Raw genomic sequence first — 26,134 nt, forward strand, 5'->3', positions numbered from 1 at the left:
TTGTTATGCAACTAAGTGAAAAGATTTCTGTGTTGAGAAAGGAAAATGTGTTTTTGTTTGAAAAAGTGAAAGATCTTGAGACTCATTTGTTGTTGACTAGAGCAAAGCTAGATAAAGGTTCTGAGTTAAACTTGATAATATTTCCAATTCTCAAAAATCTAGCTTTGACAAAACTGGTTTAGGATTCGACAAGAGTAATATTGCTTCTTATGCTTTCACAACTAGTTCTTCGTTTTGTTCCACAATCTGTGAAAATTGCTAATCCTGAAGTAAAAGAACCAAAGGTTGAAAAAAGAGTTAAGATGATAACTAAGTCTAAAGCTTTTGTTACTTCAAATCCTAAGAATAGAGATAATCCTAAGAATCCTCAATTTTGTCACCATTTTACTGCTTCTGGACATACTTTGTCCAAATTTCTTCAAGCTCCATGCTAAAAAGAAGGTTGCTAAGAAAGAAAAGTCACCAAAGTGAACTCTCAAAATCCCGTACCTCTTCTTGGTGAACTTGTTAAGGTTTTGAATTTGATTGTAAAAAATCAAGGTCTTGAACTACCTCTTATAGGTCTAAACCTAAAGTTTGGAAAACTAGACCTATTCATCCTCCGTCTGAAATTTGGATGGAGAAAATCTCTGTTATTTGAAGTTTTGACTTCCTTTGGTCATGTGCCTTCTTTCCAAATTTGTTGACCATCTTGCTTATTTTTTTTCTCTTAACTTACATTGCATTTTTCATTCATATTTTGCTTAGGTTGTTATTTAGTTTTCATAAAAAGAAAAAGAACAAAAAAAAAGGGAAAGAAATTAAATTTTTTTTTTTTGAGTTGTGTACTTGAAAGTACATGTACTTATGGGATAGTTAAGAAATTGATTCTTCTTACTTGTGTACCCTATATAGCTTGGTTGAGCACTCTATATGCACACACTATGTTAGTTAACCATGTGTTAAATTTTGTGTGATACTTGACTAAAAACTTATGATTAAATTATTTGAGTCTATTATCATTCTCTTTGATGGAAATGACTAAAATATTTTGAGAGAAAGGCATAAATGACTATTTGACCACTTGTGTTTGCCAATCAACATACCATAGTGCTTAAAAGTAAAACTTGTGCAAGTAAGGGATGCATAACACTTTAGAAAAAGTAAAGGTAAAATAAATAAAAAATGGTATGAGCTTGATAAAATTTTCCTATAAAAATATATGCCCTAGACTGTGCTTGTTGTAAAAAGCTCATTTTTTATGCACACGTTTTTATTGCAAGCAATTATTAAGGAGCTATGGAAGTCATATAATGTAACTTTATAGTGATAGTCCCCATCAAACATGTTAGGACATATGTGATTTGATGTTAGGAACATATGTTAACATTTTATGTATTGGCTAATTCTTTGACAAAATGCACTTTACTTGTAATTGGATAGATCTAGGATGTGTTTAATACTTCAAGGAACAAGGTTTCAAGTTCAAGTGTTAAAGCCATGCAAGTCTGTCTAAGAAACAAGTGAAGAAATGCTGGATTTTAAATCTTGATAGCTAGCTCGATAGCTAGTATCTATTGAGGTTTAAAAGCTGCTGAAGCCCGTGGCTGGACAGCTAGCTCGATAGATGGCTCGAGGTTTATGAAACTCAGTTTTTCATCCAATTCATGAGTATGTGTCTGGGTTTTCTTTTCTCACAACCCTAAACATATATAAGGATTATTTTAAGGGCCATCACAGGTTGCACAGTCAAGAGCACAGTTGCACAAGAGCATAATTCCACAAGTGTGACCGGAAACCTAGTTGCCCTAGTTCATCTTGAAGAAGCTGCGGTGTTTGTACATTGTAGGGTTTTGTGACCAAGCAATTTCATGATCTTCATCGTGTGATGAATAGAAGAACTTTGCAGCCAACATCCTTCTCAAGTTGGTGATCAAGTCATGTACTGGGATTCTCGCATCTTTTGGTTAGTCACGTATTGGGAGCCGTGTAATACAAGGAGAGATTATCACTACAGAACAAGTCCAATTAGGTATTGGGGTAAGAGTTCAGCTGTAGGTTGGTATAAGGAACTGAGATTTCTTTACTTGTAACCGCTTGTTTTGATAATAGTGGATTTTCGGGAGTAATAACCTTAAACCCGGTGGGGTTTTTGCCTCGGAGGTTTTCCCTATTCATAAACAAATCACCGTGTCATTTAATTTTTGCTGCATAATTAGTTATTTGGTGATTTGTTTGTGCTGCCACGTACTTTACATGTTAATTTGATTAATTAATTAAACTTGACTAATTAATAAATTAATCCATCACTAGGGGTCAATACGTTTTTGACCTATCAAAGCAAATCTGATATAATTCCTTTGATTATGTTGTGTGTTTGCAGTTTTTTATCTCATAATTGATAACACTAGTATACTAAACTAGTTTTTCATACACATAAGCATATTCTTGACACCTGACCTCGATTGCTTTGGTTGATTAAGATTTTCCCAGAAAAATTTTCTTGAAGCTCTGCCCGCTCAACACTAGCTTGACTGATCGAGCCTCAGGATATAAATATCTGTAGTGCAGATTCGTGGGTTTGTCTTCACACTCTCTTCTCACTTCTTTTCGACCCCTTCCTTTCTCCCTTGACTCCAAACTTCACAAACGACAAAAACATCTTCTTCAAGTCAAATTTCTTCAAGGTTTTGTTGTCTAGTGGTTGGTAAGTAATTCTAAACTCTCATATTTCATTTCTTTCATGCATTTTATGTAGAAATTAGGGATTTGGGGTTTGAATGTTTGTGAGAAAAATTTGGGGTTTTTTTTGGGTGTTGTAATTTAATGAAATTAAGTGTATGCCCATGCTTATTTAAGTGTTTTTGATGAATTTAAGTAAGATTATATAGTGTTCTTGACATATGTTCATAATCTAGGGTTTCAAATTGGGAATTTTTGAATTTACCTTTATGAACACATGGATTTTTTGATTTTCACTATATGCACTATATAATTGTACTTGAAATGGTTCATGCATGATCAAATTTACACAAATGAGTACATTCATACAAACATGCATATTTTTTTGTTGTTGATATTTTTACTTATTGTGTTCCTTGTGGTTTTTTTCCTATGATTTGGTGTAATCATTCTAGCCTTATGGCTCCTAAGAGACTAAAAGAAAAATCTTTTGGTGAAAGAGAGATTAAACTTAATGAGTTGAGACATTTCTGTATACCTCACATCTTTGAACAACAACATTGGTCGAATTTGTGTTTTGGTTTTCCTGTTGTTCCTAATGAGATCATTCTTGAATTCTATGCCAACATGTTTGAATGTAACTCTTTGGAGAATAGTTTTCATGTATTCATATGTGGAAGTATATTCTCTATTGATGTAGATGTCATTGCAACTACTTTAGAGATTCCTTGTGTTCCTGAACCGGGTTATCTTTTTAGACATGATCCTGATAAAGATGTTCTTATTTGGTTTTGTGGCCGTAGGCGCTGTTTGGGTACTAGTGCAAATGCAAAAACTGTGGGCTTTACTAACGAAGTCCGTCTTTTCAACAAAATTATGGGCGCTAATCTCTTTCCTCTTTCACATGGTAATACAATTATTGTTGAGCGAGATTTTTTTTTCTTTATGCTCTTCTCTTTGATGTTCCTATTGATCTACCTTTTGTACTTTGTCAATCTCTATTGGGCATGTACTTCTCTCATGACTATCATCATGATTTGTATCTTCCTGTCACAATCACTCATATCCTCATACATTTTGGTTTCTACTTGCCTACAACTTTTATAGAGCTTAGGGTTCCTTTAGCCTTTGGTTTTGTCACTTGAAAGAAAATGCAGGCACAATAAACCAAGAAAAAGGGAGATAAGAGACAAATAAGTACTTTAGGTGTAGAAGAAGATGATGATGATTTAGAAGATGAACCACAACCTCAACCAGTAGATGTTCCTCCATCAGTTGCTCCTACACCACCTATGCCATAGGGTGCCTCTCTAGAATCCATCATGGTTTAGTTATAGTGCTCAATCAACGTGTAAATGTGATCATGGACACATAGTTGACACATGGACAGGTCATATCCTCAATGGCTAACAGTATTGATGATTTGAGGAGGGTTGTGAGACCTTTTGGTGGTGTCTCTTCTTCTAGTCAAGTTGGTGATCCGGTTGAATCTGATGGTGATGATGAGTGACCCCTTTGTCCATCATGACAAAAAGGGTGAGATGTTGTTTTGAGGGGGAGCATGGTTTATTTTGTTTGTTTGCTTATTTATACCTATTTTTTAAGCCTTGAAAATGTGTTATCTTTTGTTACAATTGGTATTAGGCTAAGTATGTTTCGCATGCTTTTAATTATTACTCTTTGTAGTTTTTATTTTTTATTTTTTTTATATAGCATTGCGACTATTTTTATCTGTCTATATTTCTACACACACACACACACACACACACACATGTGTTTATGTGTTTATTTAGTGTTTCAGAAAAGACATGTATACTCTATATTCAAGACATATGTTCTTCTTCTTGCAGCTTCCTAAAAGTATGTTGAGTTTGTAGAATTGTGTATTTTATGTTCGATGTATTTAAGTCTTTATTGTATTGTGGTTTTGTCATGGATTGCCAAAGGGGGAGATAGTAAAATCTATATTTTTAGGTTGATAACCATGAACAAATTGTAACTGTTAGAACTTAATTTGTCTAGTTTTTTAGTCTAGAAATATTGAGTTAAACGAGACAAATGAAGTTCAGCACAGTTTGAAGACTCAATAAATCAGAAAAAATAAGTACATAAAAGAATCACTTATCTCAACCGATCAAGATTCGTGCCAGATTTCAGATTTTGCTTTAATCTCAACTGTTAAGGACATATTTTATGTAGTTGGCTAATCCTTTGACAAAACGCACTTTATTTGTATTTGGGTAGATCTAGGATGTGTTTAATACTTCAAAGAATATGTTATTCAAGTCTAGTATTAAAGCCATAAAGATTGGACCAAGAAACAAGTGAAGAAAAGGTGTTTACTAAAGCTGGACACCTGCTGGACACCTGCGGATAGCTGCTGAACACCTGCTGGACACCTGGTGGACAGCTGCTCGACAGCTGCTCGACAGATAGCTATCTATCGAGGTTTAATGAGGCTCGACAGATACTATCTATCAAGGCTATCTATCGTGGTTACGAAAATCAGAATTTTCAAATCTGATTTTTGGGCCAGGCTTTTGTATTTGTGTAAGGTTTCTTTTCTCACAATCCTAGACATATATAAGGCATATTTTAGAGGCCGTAACACAAGAGAATATAAGGAGAACATATGCAAAAGGTGACCAAAGCCTTATTCTCTCTAAAAGAAGCTACTGCGTCTTTACTCCTTAGGGTTTTGTAACTAAGTGCTTCTTGATCTTCATTGTTGATGAAGTGAAGAACTTTGCAACCAACTTTCTTCTTTCTCAAGTTGGTGAGTGAGTCACGTATTGAGATTCGTGCAAAGGAGTGATTCACGTACTAGGATCCGTGTATCAAAGGGTGGCGTTCATATATTGAAAAGTTCAGAGGTTTTGAAGTGGTAGAAGGTTTCTGCTGTGAGTTCATCTACGGGGATTGTAGAGTCTAGGGACAAAGATTTTGTACTAGATCTGAAACTTCTCTTTACTATAGTAAATTGCTTTTCGAGAAGGTTTCCCCCCGGGTTTTTTACTGTGAAACTGGTTGGTTTCATTGGTTTTCCTGGGTCATCATATCTTGTCTTATTTACTTTTTCGCTGCATATTATTTGTGACATGATATTGATATTTGTTTGTTTTAATAAGTTTTATGCATAATAAATCTAATTAACAACTTGGATTTAAAACTTGTTAATTCTATCAACCGGGGTCTAAATTTTCCAACATCAACCATTAGATCTAGGGTTTTGATGGAACTTAAGAATATTTAAATGAAAACCCTAGAGCACATATTTACACATTCAAGAGAGTAGTGTTCTATATACAGATCTAAAGATTTTCTATACCCTTTTGGAGTTGTAACTGGAGACCTTGTGCAAACAACATATCCAGTTATAAAGTAAAGTTGCTACATCAAGTCAACCATAGTTGATGTTTTAAACCTTTGAGTGGAGATCTCAAAGTCACGAATTGGAGAGTTTGTGTGCAATAGTTTCACAGAAAAAGAATTCGTGGATATGGAGCTATGTGGTCACCTGAGTAAGTACTGCATGAGGTAGTAGTAAATTTAAGATTAAGTTTATTATACAAACTTTCATTCTATTAGTGAAATATTGTCTTGAAAGTTGTTTAAGTTAAATCCTCTCTAGTTTGTTTACTTTGAAACCACAGTTTCAAAAGTTTTCCTAAATCATTATTCTTGGTGTTCATGTGATCTGTGAATGATTGATATTTGTTTAAATTAGATCCATTGCATAATTAATATAACAAATTATTTGGCTAAGAGTTGATAAATTTGACTCAATAGGAGTCAAAAACCCTAACGTACAATATGTATAATTTTATATTTTTCAAGTCGGGTTTCAATTGAATCCCCCTTAAGATGATGCAATGCCGCCCTTGGATACACATACTTAAAATGTATTGTTCTTTCTTCGTTTCTGTGTTGTCTTGTTGTATTTTTGAAATGTACTTTTCTTGAGAGATGCAGAAATATACCTGTTTATATGTCTATTGTGTTATACACATACCATTTTTACTAACTAGATATGGTCCAGACTAACAGCTTATCTTGTCAAGGGTTAATTATCCGCAATTCAGATCACTTACAAGCTTTAAAAATTCAACTCGAGACAAAGATAAGCCTTAGTTGATCAGGTAAGAAATGAACAATGAGATTATGGGTAAAATTAATGGCTGTCATTCCAAGTTTATATTAGTTTTTTACTATCAAGTGTGCTATACATGGATGGATTCAAATCCATTTCAACATCAATTGCCCCTACAAGTTAATGATTCAATTATGCATATCAAGATCCTACTCTGAGGGGTTTTTTTTTGGGGGAGCAATTTCATTCATTGGGGGATGTCCAACTTTGGCGTAAAATTATGATTTTCATATCTTCGCAGAAATTTACACAAAAAGAAACAATTCGTAGAAGAGGTGAGTTATATATGTTCAACAAATTTATGTGGATTTTTTAAAATTGAATTATAAATTCATCCAAGATTCCAAGAACATATTAAGATAAAAGGTTTGGCAAGTACTTCATCCTTTAGAGCAAAAAATGGGTCAGGACATGAGTAAAAAACAAGAATTAGGTAAACGGTTTAAAGTCCTTTCAATTAGCCAACAGTATCATGATTACAGGTTAATGTATAAATCTAAGAGTATTACTATGGTTCACTGAATCTAAATCCAACACATTGAATTGATTGCTATGCAACTCTATATCTGGAAAAGAAATAGAAAGAAATCAAATCCACAGATTGTTTTAGAGTTTCAATTCTTCTTCCAAACATCCCTTAATATATATATATATATATATGAGCTCAAGTATCATCTTTGTATAAAATAATGTTTTTAAGTGGTGTCTTATGTTTATGGTTTAAATTTCATATTTAAAAGAAAAGAAATAAATCCTAATTTTTTTTTTACTTCATTTGGGACTTCCACTGCTTAACTAAATACACACAACACTCACAAATAAATATTAATTCCAAAAGAAACAGTAAGTTTTATTTTACCTAAAATTCATTGAAAGACTGCATAATGGAGCTTGTCAATGGGAAGCTCACCCCTTAAGTCCATTCCAAAATGCTCCTAACTTTTTGGGCCCTTCCTTATTGGATCTAAACTTTTAAGCCAAGCCTGTTGGATAGAGAAAGAAATGATGGTACAAGTAAGTATATACCATGATATATATGGTTATACGTACATTAATTAAGTTTGATGTGCCATGATGAACAAAGAGATGGAGGAGGTGGTGGTCATGGTCTCATGGTCTGGAAAGAGGACAAACATGCTCATTCTGGAATAATGGTTTGATCCGCATTTATAGGGCCACGTATTCTCATGCAATAATATATAATTCTGTTCCAGTGGACTGCAACGAATAAATTAATGGAAGGGATTTTGAGGAGTTGACCTTTCGCTGGCAGATAGGCAATAGTTTCAGCTTTTCGACTCTCAATGACTATGAGCTTATAAAACAAACAAGCTAGCTTGTGTTTAAATATTGATCACATGCTGCACCAGACAACTACTTTGGATAGCTACGGAAGGCCTAATTCTCTCAAATCCTTGCTAAGCTTAATGTCTAGTGGGACACTATTATTATTGTAATATTGTTACTACTAGAATAATTGTTTGCTCAGTTAAAAAAAGACTTGTAAATTGTAATGAATATTGGTAATTAACCATTAGCCACTAATAAGGACAACCGGATCTTTTGCTAAGGGATACCCCATTTTGAGTAAAGAATCTAACATTTGAGAGCACCTTGTTAGAATTTGTATCGGAGTGGAATTGTGGAAAAGAGGAGGCATATTTTAGCTGATATTTTAGTTCTTTTCATGGTGGTTAAAGTATTTCATCATGCTTTGTTTTATTAATATTTTTCCCCCTTGGAGGAGAGAATGAAATGTTAAAAAAGAATATGAGAAAAGAAAAGATGTTAACGTTAGTAAAGATATGAAATTAAATATATTTATTAATTGAATAGGCTTACTATTAATAAATTAACTCAAAATTAATCTATTTTTAATTACCTCTACTCTACTCTACTCACTTCTCAAATCCAATGGACACTTAGTTATTTTTGTACCGCTAAGGGAGTATGTTATAGCTTAAGGACCAACTAAAAAGGTTCTGTCATTATACCATCACTATTTCCATGCACGTAGTCTAATAAATATTATTTTTATTTAATGGCATGCAGCTTTGTTGATAAGTCAAGAACTTATGAAAATATTATTCCTCAATTTGGTTTTTCAACACTAAGACTTCATAATTAAACTCATTTTTCATAATATTATCCTTTTTTTCTTTGGCTCTGATTCAACACTTTGCTCGTTACAATTGAAAGCCATTGTACTTCTTTAATTAATTCAGAGGAAAAATAACTTCTAGTTTGTTGGTCTACCTTCCAATTGTATTTGTTGGACAATAGCTCTCTTTCTACTTTAAAAAAGAAAAGAAAAAAAAAATCAAACAATAAAGTTAAAAAGAAATACTTCAGGCCATATAAAAACTTTATGGGACGAATCTTCTTAAAGCTTGTTATCTTCTAGAGCAGACTAACCTATAAGCTTGAGGTCCATCATAAATTTTTGTGCAAACAGAAATAATTATCCTTTATAATGTCGTGGTAGTGATCGACGTTAGATCACTACAACAAAATGTAACTACAGTGACGAATTTTAGTGAGGAAAATTTTTTCGTCGCAAAAAAGTACCATATAGCGACGAAATATAAATTTCGTCGCTATTTATAAAAAAATGGGTGACCTTTAGCGACGAAATATTATTTCGTCGCTATAGGGATGCTGAATTAGTGGCGCGGACCAAGTGGGCTGGCGCGAAACCAAAATGGATCTACAGCGACGACTTCGTTCCTCGCTAAAAGTTCTAGTCTTTTGCGACGAAACAGTTTCGTCGCTAAAGGTGCTGAAAATTATGCTTTTAGTGACGAAACATCTTTCGTCGCTGAAGGTGACAATTAGCGACGAAATATTTTCGTCGCTAAAAATAAAATCATAAGATTTGTGTGGAGCAATAGCGACGAAACAAAATTCGTCACTAAAGGCTATGAATAGCGACGAAACATAGATTTCGTCGCTATAGAGGTTGCTGAATTAGGGGCGCCAATTGAAAGGGCAGGCGCGAAATCATGGAGCTTTAGCGACGAATATATTTCGTCGCTAAAAGTTATAGTTTTTGCGACGAAAACATTTCGTCGCTAAAGATGCTACTGTCATGCTTTTAGTGACGAAACCATTTTCGTCGCTAAAGGAGACAATTAGCGACGAAAAGAGATCGTCGCTGAAAAAAAACACATGATTTAGTGATGAAATCTTCGAGGAAATTAAAATCGTCGCTAAAGCTAATATATAGTGACGAAATGGAATTCGTCGCTATAGCTATCATATATATACTTCCTTAACTCTTTTTTTTTCCTCACTCATTCAGCAACTCCCTCACTCATTCAGCAACTCCTTTCACTGATACCCACTCCCTCACACACCCAAATCGGACCTTCAGCGACGCTTCGGCACCGGCGACCTTCAGCGACGCTCCTGCACCGCATCCTGCACCGGTGACCTTCAGTGATGGTTCGCATCGCGCCGTGACGCTTCGCCGCGACGCTTCAGGCGCGACGCGACGCTTCGCCGCGACGCGACGCTTCGCCGCGACGCTTCAGGCGCGACGCTTCGCATCGCGCCGCGACGCTTCAGGCGCGACGCTTCACATCGCGCCGCGACAATTCAGGCGCGACGCTTCGCATCGCGCCGCGACGATTCAGGCACGACACTTCGCATCACGCCGCGTCGCTTCAGCCGCGACACTTCGCATCGCACCGCGACGCTTCAGCGTCTCACCGGTGACGCTCCGCAACTCATCGGCGACGCTCCGCAACTCTTCGGCGACGCTCCGGCGACCCAGCGGCGACGCTCCGGCGATCCTTCGGCTTCCGTCTCCATAGGTAATATCCTTTTCTTTTTTAGATTTTTGTCATTTATTTTTTCTTTTCTTTTGGGTTTCTTTTTTATTTTCTTTTTCTAGTTTTTTTTTTTTAGTTGCGGTACTTACTTGTTAAGTACGGCCTTTTATTCTACTTGAAGTTTAGATTGAGCTTACCTTGAAATAATTTAATAGATCTTTACATTCTATGCAGGAAAATCAATAAATTGTGTTGTTTATTACAGTTTTAAATTGTGTTGTTTATTACAGTTTTAAATTGTGTATATGGGGCTGCCTGGGGTTAATTTCATAATAATCCTGCATATAAAGCAAAGCATAATTAGAATCTTAAAGAAGACCACCTCTACATGGGGTTGTTTATATGCGGTTGGACAAAGAAAGCGACACCTCTAGTTCAAGATAACTTGGGGTCAGCTTTGATCGTTTATTCATGTGCTAAAATTGAAACTTTAAAGTTTTATAGATAGCCTTGTTATTTGAAACTTTTATGTATTAAATTACTACTTGGTCTGCATGCTTTGGTGCCTCTTGTATGATTATCACTTAGCTTTTCACTTTAACAAAGGCACTTGCTAATTATTATTGTTCTCAACAGTGACCAACCTCCTATGTGTCATTGAAAATTACTTTTGGTTTTAATAAATCATTACATTTTCCAAAAATTGTTAAAAGATAGTTCTATATGTGGTTCTATGTAATGCTGGAAACTAAATTCATCTTTGGAGCTTATATTTATGTTTTGTACTGACCTACTTCATGTAATTTTGGTCACTTGACAACAACTGCATGTAATAAACTAATGTCTACTGATCTATGTTTCAGTGAGAATTTCTTCTTTTTTCTTCGCTATAGAGGAGAACATATACAAATTTGCCGGAAGGGTTTTTAACTGGAAGCAAGATCCTCAGGTGTTCTCAAAGGCTCATGGTGCATTTTTTTTTTCTTCTATTTTTGGTGTAATATTTGAGTTGTCTTGAGAAAATTTCATTTGGTTTAGGTGAGAAATTTGATTGAGAAATGATAGATAGGCAGTTGTCATTGTGAATAAGAGGAGAAATTATATGGGTTCTGAGAAAAAAATTGTTTGCTATTATGCTTGTGTTAGAATTGTGATAAAATTTTGTTTGGTTTAGAAGAGAAAATGTAGTGTGACACCATTGTTGAAATGAGAATATTTTTCATGACTTGTTGAAATTTGTAACTTAGTTTTAAGTAGTTTAGCTTATTTAATTACTTTTTGCACCTATGGTTTCAATCAACTGAGCTACTTCTCATTCTTTTCCTTCAATCTTACTATTTAACTCTAAAAGTTGGATAAAAGTTGGATGACAATTTTGTTCAAACTTTGGTGGAAATATTTTTATTTTGACCTTTCATGGTACCATGAAGATTTTGCATAAATGCGAAGAGATTTGTTAAGTTTGGGTTCTAATCATTGTAAAAGACGTGCTATGCATCATGAGTTCAATTTATTGTTTTCACCAAAGAGAAGTTATCATTAGGGACTCAATTTTGTTATGTCTTCTAGTTATAACGTTATTTATTTATTTATTTATTTTATTTCTCCTTTGCAGGCTAAATATACATTGTTTGCAATAATTTTGGATTTTTTCTGAAAGTTGTAAGCTTAGCTTGAGCAAACTAAGTAAATTTTAGTTAAAAACTTATAAAACTCTATACTTATGATGTTGGAAATTGAATTTGTGGTGGGTTGTTGTGTTGGAGCAAGCGGGTGGCTTGCATGGTGTTATAAGGTAGTTTAAATACATATTGGGAGTGTTTTTCAATTCTTGCAAATGTGAATGAGCATTGTTAATTAGATGTGATGAAAGAGAAATTTATTAGATTTCAATACTTGTAAACTCTATAATTGTGATGTTGGAAATTGGATTTGTGGTGGGTTGTTGTGTTGGAGCAAGCGGGTGGCTTGCATGGTGTGATAAGGTAGTTTAAATACATATTGGGAGTGTTTTTTTCAATTCTTGCAAATGTGAATGGAATTTGTTGATTAGATGTGATGAATAATACTTTAATTGATTTCAATACTTGTGAACACTCTATACTTGTGATATTTGTGATTGGTTTTGTGGTGGGTTGTTGTGTTGGAGCAAGCGGTGGCTTGCATGGTGTTATAAGGTGGTTTGAACTAATATTGAGAGTGTTTTTTCAATTTTTGCAAATGAAAATGAGTATTGTTAATTAGATGTGATGAATATTACTTTATTAGATTTCAATACTTGTAAACTCTATCCTTGTGATGTTGAAAATTGGATTTGTGGTGGGTTGTTGTGTTGGAGCAAGCGGGTGGCTTGCATGGTGTGATAAGGTAGTTTAAATACATATTGGGAGTGTTTTTTCAATTCTTGCAAATGTGAATGGAATTTGTTGATTAGATGTGATGAATAATACTTTAATTGATTTCAATACTTGTGAACACTCTATACTTGTGATATTTGTGATTGGTTTTGTGGTGGGTTGTTGTGTTGGAGCAAGCGGTGGCTTGCATGGTGTTATAAGGTGGTTTGAACTAATATTGAGAGTGTTTTTTCAATTTTTGCAAATGAAAATGAGTATTGTTAATTAGATGTGATGAATATTACTTTATTAGATTTCAATACTTGTAAACTCTATCCTTGTGATGTTGAAAATTGGATTTGTGGTGGGTTGTTGTGTTGGAGCAAGCGGGTGGCTTGCATGGTGTGATAAGGTAGTTTAAATACATATTGGGAGTGTTTTTTCAATTCTTGCAAATGTGAATGGAATTTGTTGATTAGATGTGATGAATAATACTTTAATTGATTTCAATACTTGTGAACACTCTATACTTGTGATATTTGTGATTGGTTTTGTGGTGGGTTGTTGTGTTGGAGCAAGCGGGTGGCTTGCATGGTGTTATAAGGTGGTTTGAACTAATATTGGGAGTGTTTTTTCAATTTTTGCAAATGAAAATGAGTATTGTTAATTAGATGTGATGAATATTACTTTATTAGATTTCAATACTTTATTAGATTTCAATACTTCTTAACTTTTTGAGGAGTAAGGGTTATGATGATGCTCTTACCTATGGGGGTGGTTCATCTTCAAGTTAAAACACTTATTGGTTAGTACTTTATATTACATTTGAAAATCTATATTTGCTTTCTACAACTTATAAATTAGGAGTTATGATTTTAATTCATTAGTGTGGCTACTCTTAATGCATTGTTAGAAATGTTTCTTATAACATAGTTTATGTTTTTACTTTATGATTTTAATGTAGTATTGTTTTTATATTTGTGCAGATTTCTTATTGGTGGCTTTTAGAAGATTTACTTTTGGCATTACTTGAAGACATATGAGGACATCTTTCATTAGTTCTAATTATATTATGCTACACTTTTTGTATTATTATAAAACATCTTGAGTTATTGTATGGATTGCAAACTTTTATTGTATGGAAGTTGTTTGAATTGGATGCTTCTTTTATTTTTTACTTGTGGAATGTATAGATCTTTTTTTATAAATGTGTTTTTTAAATTTGAGGTTTTAATAATGTAATGACAGGTTACAGGTTAATATCAAAGCTAGGAAAAAAATAAAAACAAAAAATAAGTTTTAGCGACGAATTTTTCGTCACAATTATTGCAACAAAAAATTGTTTTAGTGACGAAATATTTCGTCGCTAATTGTAGCAAAATTTTGTAAGAAATGGTTTTAGTGACGAAAATTTTCGTCACTATATGTCCTTGAATTTTCTTAAAAATAGTTTTAGTGACGAATTTTTTCGTCGCTATATGTACCCGAAAATAGTTTTAGTGACGAAATTATTCGTCACTAAATATGATTTAATAAACTGAAGTGTTTTTAGTGACGAAATCTTTTCGTCACTAAATAGTGTTTTTAGCGTGTAAAAAATTTAGCGACGAAATATTTTCGTCGCTAAAAGTTTTTTCTTTTTAAAACAAATCAGACTTTTAGTGACGAAAATTTTCGTCGCTAGGACTTTCAGCGACGGGGTTTCAGCGACGAAATGAGTTTCGTCACTAAAAGTCTGATTTCGTCGCTAAAGGTTCTTAGTGACGAAAAACTGGATTTTTAGTGACGAATTTTTTCCTCACTAAAAATACATTTTGTTGTAGTGGATCAATATAGAAGTGTCACTGAATCCAAAATGTCAGAAACACTTTATATAAACTTCACAAAGGATTAGGGAATCTTCGAGAAGTGAAAATACAAGTTTTGTTGTTATTAGGTGCGGTCATGCATGGTAAGAAGCAAAGACAAATCTGTGATCACCGATAGCAGGAATCATCTCAGCACAGCTTTCTCCACAATGCATGCGTTCCCTCTTTCTATTTATCTCTCTCTCTCTCTCTCTCTCTCTCTCACACACACACACACATATATATATATATATTTATATCATTCCATGTCATCGACTGTTTTATTTATTTATAAATTTACTACTTTTTCTTTACTGCTTACAACCAAACTAGAGTTAGTGTTAAAGGTAATTCAAGGAGTTCAAATGAACTTTCTTAGTTGAAACATATATAATATTTTTTTTTATTACTTTACATTACCATTAAAAATATTTTTGCATGTCCTTATTTAAATTTTGCATGCACTAATTACATATCGGTTCAATCCAAATCCAAATAACAACACAGATTAGCCCATTCCAAAACCAAACAATACAAATAAAAAATTTCTCTCTCATGATCATCTCATCTCATCTATATCTGACTTTCTTGGTATTTCTGACTCTAAGAGTATTAAAGAGTGAGTGTTTATGAGTGGTAAGTATCTCTCTTTATTATAAATTTATACTATATATGCGTGTGTGTGTGTGTGTGTGTGTGAGAGAGAGAGAGAGAGACAAAGTTTGATATGTGTGCGTTGTTATTATTATTATTATTATTATTATTATTATTATTATTATTATTTTGCTATATTGCTATTTGTGTGAATTGTGATATGTGTGAGTGTGTCCATCTATAGTGTAAATATAATATAATTTTATATAATTTAATAATTATGAAATACAGAAGATTTTTTACATGCGTGTATTATAATAATTTTTTGTTATAAAATTAGTGAATCTTCAAGCATTTAATGTGGAAATGATATCTGAACAGTAACATCACAGTTAGCAGCCCATTCTATCACTTTCAGTAGAGTTTTGATGGGACAAGTATCTTTAGAAATACCTTGAGGCATACAGGTAGAGAGCTAAGATGCAAGGAGGAGTGATATAAAAGGAAGAGAGCATCCTAAGAAGGGGGGACTTTTTGGTTGAAGGAAAGGAAAAGCAAGGAATTGAATACTGTGTAATTTGGTCTAGAATGTGTAATACATATAAATAAGAAACTGATCCTCAGACCAACCCGAGGAGAGCATTACTACCAATCACTACTTCAATATATTTTCTCTATCATTCTAACCTCTTCGGCTATATACCAAGATTTGATTTAGAGTTACACTTGAAGTATTTCTTCTCACTCTCTTAGAGATTCTATTGTTTGGGCTTGGTATAAAGGGTGAGGTACCACTGTTTTTAGTGGGCTTGGGCCTTCTTTTTTTGAGCACTTATAATAATGATAATTGATAATGAATTATCATGTAATAATTTCAAAATATAAAAAATTATAGAAGTAAATTGTAAAATTTCATATATTTGCAAGTTATTTATTTATTTTTATCAATAGCTCGATATATTCAAATTCTCTTTATATTAATTTTTTTTAAAGTTTAAGCTTTTTAATGATCCCTCTTGAATTTTTTTTTGAAGCCATCACTGAATCAAACACATAGAATAGTTAGTTAAAAAAGCAAATAATTTAATTGTACCCCAATTTTGGTTAAAAAACATCCTTGGTGATGTTGCTCCTCTTGTAATGTATGATAAAATCTTTTGTAAATTTACAATTGGTTTCACATAAACAAAAAAAGAAAAGAAAAAAAGAAAAATATAGAATAGTTATGAAAAATGGTGTGATTAAAACTATGATCATAGACCTTTTATAATTCTATGGTTTACTTTGGTGCGTGTTTGAGACTTGCTTATAAATTAATTATTTTACTTTTTAACTTTTATATATAATTTTTTAAAATTTCACTCTTACTTACTTTTTCAAATACAAATATACTTAAAGCACATTTTTAATAAAAAACTTAATAAGTTATTTCTTAATAAAAAGCAACGTCCTGCCAACCAACGCGCCTGCTAGAGCTTGGGTCTTGCTTTTGTCTACACGGTTGATAATATCTCATGCATGTTTTTCCACATCTCGATCTTATTTTTAATCTTTCACCTTACCCCAGATAGCAACTGGTCCAAATTCTTACTTGACATGTATTCCCATATCATTCATACATTATATGACATTTTTTTTCTTGTTTTTTTTTTTCGCTGAGATACATTATATGACATTTATCTTACCTAAAATAATACTTAATAGAAGATCTATGTCTGAGTGCTTAAAGCTATTTGACACTAAGACCAAGACCATCAAGAATTGTTTTTCTTTTCTTTTCTTTTTATCATTTTGTGTATATGGGACCTGCCAGCTGAAGAAATTTGCTCTGCAAATATAAAGTATGTTATCCTTTCTGCTATATTGGACTAAGGAAGATCAATGGAGGAACCATACTGATAGCCACAAAAGACCTGGCCTAATGGCTGAATTTTCTTCCTCAGAGGCAATCACTTTGAGTTGAAGTTTAAAGCTTTTCCCATATCCGGAAAGAACCATGAACATGATGGAAAATGAGATTAACGATGGTTTGAAGATGCAATCCTCAGACAGGAGCGAGGACGAGGAAGTAGAAGATGAAAGTAAGACCAAAAACAGTGCAAGCTCGAGCAACAGCATAGTTGAGGTTGAGGAGGCTGAGAGGAAGGCCTCCAGCTCTAGTGGGGTGCGGCCATATGTTCGATCCAAGGTGCCCAGGCTAAGATGGACTCCTGATCTTCATCTTTGTTTTGTCCAAGCAATAGAGAGACTTGGGGGTCAAGAGAGTAAGATCTTCAAACTTCTTCACCTGTTGATGGTTTTTTATATTTTCTTCTTGTAGATTATATTTTAGCAGATTCATCATATCCTGCGGGAACTTCTACTTATAAAGATATCATCAATTACACCTGCACAACTTTTTTTCTCAATTTATTTATTCAGTTGTTTAAATTTGGTGTAGGAGCAACCCCCAAATTGGTTTTGCAACTAATGAACATAAAGGGCCTAAGCATTGCTCATATCAAGAGCCATTTACAGGTAAAACACTAACTCAGTATGTCTCATATATAATATATTTTTATGCAGTGGATCGAGATTTGTCTCATTGGAGAAATTTCATTTTTGTTTATCTTTTGGCACATGTTTTGGAACAGATGTATCGTAGCAAGAAGATTGATGATCAGGGTCAAGGTACACCAACTTAGCAAATCGTTCCGTAGAAATAAGGATTTAGGGTTTATTTCCTGTCGGTCATTCATGTTTCTAATATTTGAAATTTGAGGCTATTTTCTTTCATGAATTGACAGTTACAACCAGTAGTGGACATCTTACGGGAAGTGAAAATCACCTTTGGCAACAATCCATGCTTCAGAGTGTTGAAAGGGTTACCCCCAAATTCAGGTAGTGTTACAGTTAGCATACCCTATGATAGACCTTTACTTTTACTGTTTTACATGATATTTCTCTCTCTCTCTCTCTCTCTCTCTCTCTCTCTCTCTCGCGTTAACTGCATCGATTGATTTTCTATATGAGTTTAAATCAATGTAAAAATGTTTCCCTTTCTCTCAAGATATGGTGACTTTTCTTGGAATGGTCATGGGAGCTGGATATCCAGGCCTTATTTGACTGAGAACATGTATATTAGAACAGGAGATAGCCTTCATGGGTCAGTAGCCGAAAGGATTTATGGAGGTACTGGTTCGAACATAAGGGATATTAGAGCTTTCTGTATGAATGACAACATTGCCTTCGCTGAACAAAGTAGAAAGAGAAAACTACAAGAGTTCAGAGAAGAATTTCAGTGGCTGTCTAATCACAATTCCAGCGAAACCCAGACAAGGTCAACCCCCATAGAACCATCTTTCAATAATGAATTGCATGGAAGAGGATGGGAGAGAACAAAATGTTTTCGGAATTCAATCACAGTGAACACCAAGTCTATTAATGTTAGCGGATATGGAGAGCAGAACATAGGGAAATGGAAAGCTTTGCATGATGACATTGATTTGAATCTATCACTGGGCAGAAGATCAAGACAAGAGGAAGTTAAGAGAATACCTTGGGTTGAGGAAGAAGCGGATGGCAATTTATATCTTTCTTGTTCCTCTTCTTCAGAAAGAGGCAACTATTCTATGGATCTCAACATGCCATCAAAGCTTAGCAGCTTAATACAAGAAAATAGTGCGAAAAATATGAAATTGGCGAGTACAAGTACCCTTGATCTGACTATATGAATTACAGAATTCTAGTGAGATCCAGTTGGTACTTGTACAAGGGGATACATCAAGATCTTATGTATGTTATCCTATATATTTTTCAATGCAATCTATTAGTTACTAATATTTTTGGGAACTTTCTTTAATCCCGACTAAAGCTAACTTCATCACTTTCATCTCCTTCATCGCATTATCCATTCTTGCCCCATATATGCATTTGCTGTCTTCCACACAAGCTGTTTCAGGTACTTTCATGTCAACTCTAGTCTCCAGGTGTCATCGCCAAAGACTATTGTCGATTTTAAAATTGAGGAGACTAATAGGTTGTCTGAAAAGGTTAATAGATCCAAGCAATTTACTTTCTGAGGTTAATATTGCAGAGAGAGGGCCCTCTAGACCCCCTCACAAATAAGAAATATGACCCTATAGTTATAATTAAAGGGGAATTTCAAAATAGAAGTATCCAAAATCCTCAGATTTCAAAAAAGGGTAACTGTGTCAGTATGTGGCAACTTTTAGAGTGAGAGAGAGAGGCAACTTCAACAACCACAAAAGCTTAAAGCCAAAGAAAATGCGGTGGATATAGTTAGTTGATACTTTCTAGTATTTTCAATAAAGACATTTAGAGTTCAAAATTTTCCTCTCTTATAGTAAATATGTGAGGAACATTCTAGCTTAAAAATTTTCACTAGTATAAATTTTGTGTTTGACATTAGTTTATTTAGTTTTTTGTCTATTAGCTTTTTGCTGAAAATGTGTTAAAAAATATTTGTACTTTAAAAAAGTGAGAAAAAAAAATTTAAAATGTTGTACATAAAAGTTAAAAATTTGTCAAAGAAGTTGTAGGTAAATAGAAACAAAATGTGCTTCTCCAATAGGTTTAGATTGTAAAATTGATGTAGGATAGAATTTGCAATTTAATTTTGTTATTTATATATAATCTTTGAAATTTTAGGTTTAGGGATACTATTTTCTTGATTCTAGGTGTTTTTAATGCTTTGTAAAGTCAAATTAGAGTCATATTGTGGTAGCATATCAATTATGATATGTTTTAGAGAGTATATATATATATATATATATAGAGAGAGAGAGAGAGAGAGAGAGAGAGAGAGAGAGAGAGAGAGAGCTAACTAATTTAAGTGTATATGTATGTAAAAATTCTCTTTTGAAAATTTGAATCCTAATCCTTGCCCTCATCCCACAAAGAAATTGAACTTTTAGTCAAGGTTATTATTTGGCCCCCAGGCCTGCAAATGAATGTTGACATTCATATTTCTGAGCAAATTGATTATGTTGATTTAGGAAACTTTTACTTCGACCCGAAACTGATTTTAATAATTGACAACAATGGGCCAAAAAATCTTCTTTTGCCCTTTTGTAGAAAACTGTTAGGATTAGTGCCCTTAAATCCTATTGTATGATACTATGTATGACTTAATGTTGTAATTAATAAAGTTGTTTTATTATTATTATCTAAAATAATGGCAACATGAATATTTGGACATTATCATATAGTCCATGAGATGCATAATATGTGATCTATGTGATTTAGTCACAGAAAATATGGATCACAAATTCTTTGTAAACTCAGAATTATAGTTCGTAGTCGGTGATGAAATTGGGCATTTCATCTACGAAGACTATAACATATCAACTAAGATGATTTGTTTTGATCATGGAAGTGGAGATTTCTAGTTGATGTGTTGATATGTTTTAAGAGTTAAAATATATTGAACTGGACCGTTGTGAGATTTATTATTCTCCTAATGACTGTCAAATGAATAATAAATCTCGCGACTTCTATTTACATGAACTTTTAATCCTGAGAGAATAATGAACCTGATCATGAAGTGTAGGTTGCTTTGATATTTCAGGAATGAGATCTAAAAATCATGATCAAAACCTCAGTATGTTGGGCAGCCACATTTAGTGTTGATAGAACATATATTCTTAAGATGAAATTTATAATCTCTTAATGGAGATACAAAATATTCCATTGAGTCAAGTTTAATGGGTTTGGTTATTCAGAGTGTTAGGCCTAACCACTTTAGTAAGAAGTTACTAAAGTATATATTTATGAAATTTGATTTCAAAAATATATGATGAATAACATAAAAAAATTAAACAGGGTACCCAAGGATTAAGATGTAGTAATTTTCAAAGTGGCAGTCTACATTTATGACTTTGTATACTACGAATATTTTATGAAAGGGTTGCATGTATAATAAAGTTTTTGGATATAATTTATAAATAAGGCCTAGAGTGCAATTATATTTCTATAGTGGTATTAAATATAATTAATGGTAATTTTGGACTTGTCAAGAGTTGACAGAAAAGTCCAAGGCTCATTGGAGCTAGAATCTTATTTGTTCCCTTTTAGTCCCACTCCAAACCACACACTAAAGTCCAATTTGAAAGGCCCAAAAAGCCAGCCCAATTAGATAATTAATTAGATACAAAGGGAGTTACATACAGAATTTGATGTATGAGACATCATTGTGAAATGGTGTGTATGTGAGTGCAAGCCACTCTCTTGGAAAACTGATTGAAAGACCACTTCTTGGGCATAAAATGGAATTGGAGTGAAGATTAAAAGTGTTCCCGAGTACTTCTGATATTTTGTTTTGAATTTCACCGCACCAAGGTACGCTTGCCTGTTCTTGAATTCTGAAATTTACATAGTGCATGTTATCAATTGCGAATGAAGTAAATCTGTTAATTTTCCGCTGCGTATGTTTTGTATGCGATGCAAATATATATTTTTCCTACAAAACCAACATTGATAAACTCTACGTGTAAGCTCTTCTAAATTCCATTTGAATAAGACCAATCTGGTGTTTTGATTTCCCCACTCACTAGTGGTGGCAAATTATCTTTAAGGAGTAGTATAAACGATATTGAAAATTGTAGTAAATATTTCATCATATTGGATGTAAGACCATTTTTTCAACTAAACATTATAATGTTTAGTACTATTGGTTTGATCCTAAAAACAAACCAATAGTAGTTGGCAAACTTTTACAAAATGGGAAATTTGAAAAGAAGAGCTTGATATTCTCTTGAAGTTGGAAAAAAAAAAAAAGTGAAAAAAGGAAGGCTGCCCCTTAATCCACAATTCAACTATTGCAAGCACAACAGGACACATATCCGTGGTGTCCTAGTAAAGCTATTATATAAAATCTATGCGATTATGCATGGTCACTTTGCCAGATGGGATTGCCAAGTTGATACAAATGCTAAAGTTGATTATGAAATTTATAAATTTGAACTTCAACCACATTTTCCAAAATGATTTAAAACATAGATAACCACGTGGTAAGGTGATTTAAAAGATAGTAATGACAGTTACACAATATTACATTGTTCTATTTCTGAGGAAATATGAAAAGGCTAACTAAAGGGCTGCTCATGATCACTACAAAAAAAGTCTACTAGCGATGGTAAAATGTCCTCGCAAAAATTTAAATATCGTCGCAAAAAGTTATTAGTGAGGGCATGTGGCCCTCGAAGGCCGTCGCATTTGCTCTTATTGCTAAAAGAGATTTTGCGACCATACCTTCGCAAATAAATAATTTACGAGGGCAATTTATTGTCGTTAGTGAACAAATCCACCTTCACAAATATTTTACCAAACGACAAGAAAAATGAACCACTTATTTTTAGCAAGAGAAAGTAGCTGTCGTTAACAATTATTTGTGAAGATCTTTATACCCTCGCAATTAGTTATTTACGAATTTCAAATTAACGACATACTTTTTAAAGACAAATACTGCCATTGCTAAAATTTATTTGTGAGGGCTTTTAATCCTTCGCAATTAGTTAGGAATAATAGTGACAACATTAAGTTGTCACTTAAAATGTTTTTGCAAGGGGTTAAGTGGAATCACTATTCTATAAATTACGAGTGACTTTGTCGTCACTATAAAATTATTTATGACCAAATTTTTATGTCATCGGCGATAATATTTTATATATTTTTTGTAATATTTTATTATTTATTTATTTTTAATTATTTTATATAATTTTTTTTAACTATCATGTTACGATAGTACAATAACTATCATCCACTTTATCACTCAAATCACTAACAACTAGCTTCTCCAGCAGAGTGCTAGAAAGGATTGCTGAAGTTTGATATGTTTTTTTCAGGTTCCCAATATCTCTGTATTGAGTTACTGTTTCTCCCATTTCACGCTGTTTGCAACTGATAATACCAACGGCTTCCGTCTACTCTACATCATTTGCATTATCTTGTGGGGGCTGTAGGATAGTTGAGAGAAGAAATTGTCCCAGGATCAACTGATTTATGATTTTGTCCCTCAAAATGCTCTTCAATCATAGATGAATCCAAGTTCAACAGATCTGCAGCGCTGGAAACAAATGCCACCCAGTCACATGCTTCTATAGTTTGCTCAATCGAACAGATGTTGCGCAAATTTTTTTCACTTTTATATGAATGGAGCTTCCCTTTTGAGTCATCCATAAGAAATTCATCGAATGATTCCAGTGTGCCTGCAATGCCTGGTGCAGTATCTATTTTAATAGCATCGGGAGGTACCATATCACTATCAGGGCTACCACAATCATATTTCAAGGTTTTTGGCAACTCAATGACTAGTAAGGGCTCATCAGTTGGCTCAGTAGTAATCTCTCTTGCTAAACTGGCAGAAGTACAACATTCAAAATTTTTAGTACATGAATCAGATGGTTGAACAGCAACTGCAAACCCTTCACTTGTATTTTTTTTGTTTCCAATCTGAGAGGACTCATTTTTTGTTTGAAGGGTCTGAGAACTGATGCCTGATAACAGTGTAACATGAATTGTGAATAACAACTGCACAATTTTTGTTATATGATTGAATGACACAAGAAAAAGTAAATTAAATTTACCTTCTAATTGAAAATCTAGATTCTTTGTGGATACCAATCTGTGGTGAAGGAAATACTGATGAAGGGGATGCAAAAGTTAGTGAAGTAAATGCATGATCAGTGGGTATGGACTTGACTGGCTAGATAGGAGAAAGATTGCTGATGTAATTAAATACAAGAGAATCCTGCATAGTATAAAAAAGGATTATTTCCCAGCACATAGCCTCAAAAATAAAGACAAGTATTAACCAATCTAGAACAATAGCAAACAAATTAGATTGTCAGCAAACAAAAAACAATAACATCTTGCCAAAATCAGTAACTGCTTACAAATATATAAAAATGGTCACTACCTAATGCCTCTCTCACTTAGCTAGGATTCAGAGAGGGTTGGCTTGGATACAGTTCTAGCCTTTAAATTTTTTTTTTTTTTTGCATGAAGTGACTGCTCCCCGTGCACTTGCACTTGGCAATCCGAGACTTAACCCTTGCACTAGACAATGGTTCCAAAAGTTCCAACTCCTATTTAAGGATTTCCTTGGGAGGAAAAAAAATTGCAACTATAAAGTCCATAAAAGCATCTGGCTAAATCTCCTAGTCCCTTCCCCCATCAGTGTGGACGGTGGACCTCATTTTGACCAAAATACACCTTTACTCTCCAAATTTATAAAAACACCTTATAAAACATCCACATGGAAATATGCACTAGTTAAAAAATAGTGAAACCCCATTCACACTTAAAAAAACAAAAGGCAATTCACAAAACTTCAACATACAAACACAACAAAATCCCTCGAAATACGATATCATAGCAACCCCAGGTTCTAAAAGTCCAATCCCTAAAGAACCCAAAACATCAAATTTAGCCCCAATACTCAACATCTTAATACAACATTACAAACCACCCTTTTTTCCCCCTCAGAAAATAGGGATATTGAATTTATGGTAAAACCTTAGGCTTTACAGCATCAGGAACCAAAGAGAACTAAAAGAAAAATCAAAAATCAAAATTGAAAATTAAATAAATAACCTAATGTTAAGTATCCAAATCCAAACCCAAAATTTCACAATAATCAAAACAAAAAATCAAATGAATAACTTACCAAGCAAAATCGGAATGGGTATGGGTATGGTGAGGAAAAATGAATGGGTATGGGGGTGGTAAGGGGAGAGAGGGAGAAAGGGAGAAAGGACCTTGTGGTGAGGGAGAGAGAGCCGATGGGTATGGGTTGACGGTAGAGATTGAGGAGGAGGGGAGTCGATGGCTGGGCTCGGCCTTGTCGGCGTCGTCGCTGGGCTGGGTTGGGCTCTGCTCGTTGGCGCCGGCGGGGTTGTGTGTGTGTGTGTAAGTGTGTGTGTAAATGTGAGAGGCCGTGTAAGAGATAGAGAGAAAATGAGAGAGTTTTGTGAGTAAAATCTTAGTGCGGGAAATGAAACTTTTGCGTGGGAAATGAAAATGTAAAAGCACCCATGTCATGTCAGTTTTTTTAAAAAATTTTGTCTATTTTATACCCAAAAAAAAAAAAATTTACCTTTTATTTTATTTTACATTATTATTTTTACAAAATACTCACATGAGTTTATCTATTTTATAAGATATTTCAATAAAATATTTATTCTTCATTAATTTTTATTATTTTCTCTAATAGTCATACTTTTTTTAATTTAAACTTAAAGTATTAATAAACTACCAACATCGGTGGCTCGGCTAATGGAGTCGCTTGTGGTGGAGGTCTGATGATCAAACCTCTAAAATAGTGTTTCCGGCGACCTTCGCTAGATCGGTGTCTCCGCCCATCGTGCCACCAACACTGGTGGCCAGACCACCAAAATAGTGGCTTCGACGACAGCCAATAGATCAATGTTTTCGACCATCATTCTGCCATCAATATAAAATTTTGGTGTGTCGTTTTAGGATTACGCATTGAAGAGAGAGAGATATATATATATATATATATATATAAATTATTTACTATTTGTATGATTTTAGTTTAAAAAAAATGCACTGATTTAAATTAAAAATTTTAATATAAACTATAATAAAATTTCAAATAAAATCATGCTTTGTTTGAAAAAAAAATCAAAATCATAATTATTTTATAATTAAATTAAACTTAGATATATTTACAAGTAAGGAAGCTTCAAGGGAGCTTCCTTTCCTCTCACTTTTAACCCCCACCACTAAACATCTGACCCTCTCTTTTATTTT

The 26,134-nt window shown here is 33.6% G+C and overlaps 1 long non-coding RNA gene across 1 annotated transcript; it reads right to left on the reverse strand.

Annotated features, from left to right (window-relative positions):
* Positions 1-23,095: 23,095 nt before the first annotated feature.
* LOC142608371 (uncharacterized) lies at positions 23,096-25,294 on the reverse strand. Its single transcript, XR_012839480.1, has 3 exons — positions 25,029-25,294; positions 23,947-24,110; positions 23,096-23,856 (listed from the first exon to the last, which is right to left on the reverse strand). It is a non-coding gene; the product is annotated as an uncharacterized LOC142608371 (long non-coding RNA).
* Positions 25,295-26,134: the final 840 nt, after the last annotated feature.

Source organism: Castanea sativa, chromosome 8 (assembly GCF_040712315.1).
Source record: "Castanea sativa cultivar Marrone di Chiusa Pesio chromosome 8, ASM4071231v1".
Classification (NCBI taxonomy): domain Eukaryota; kingdom Viridiplantae; phylum Streptophyta; class Magnoliopsida; order Fagales; family Fagaceae; genus Castanea; species Castanea sativa.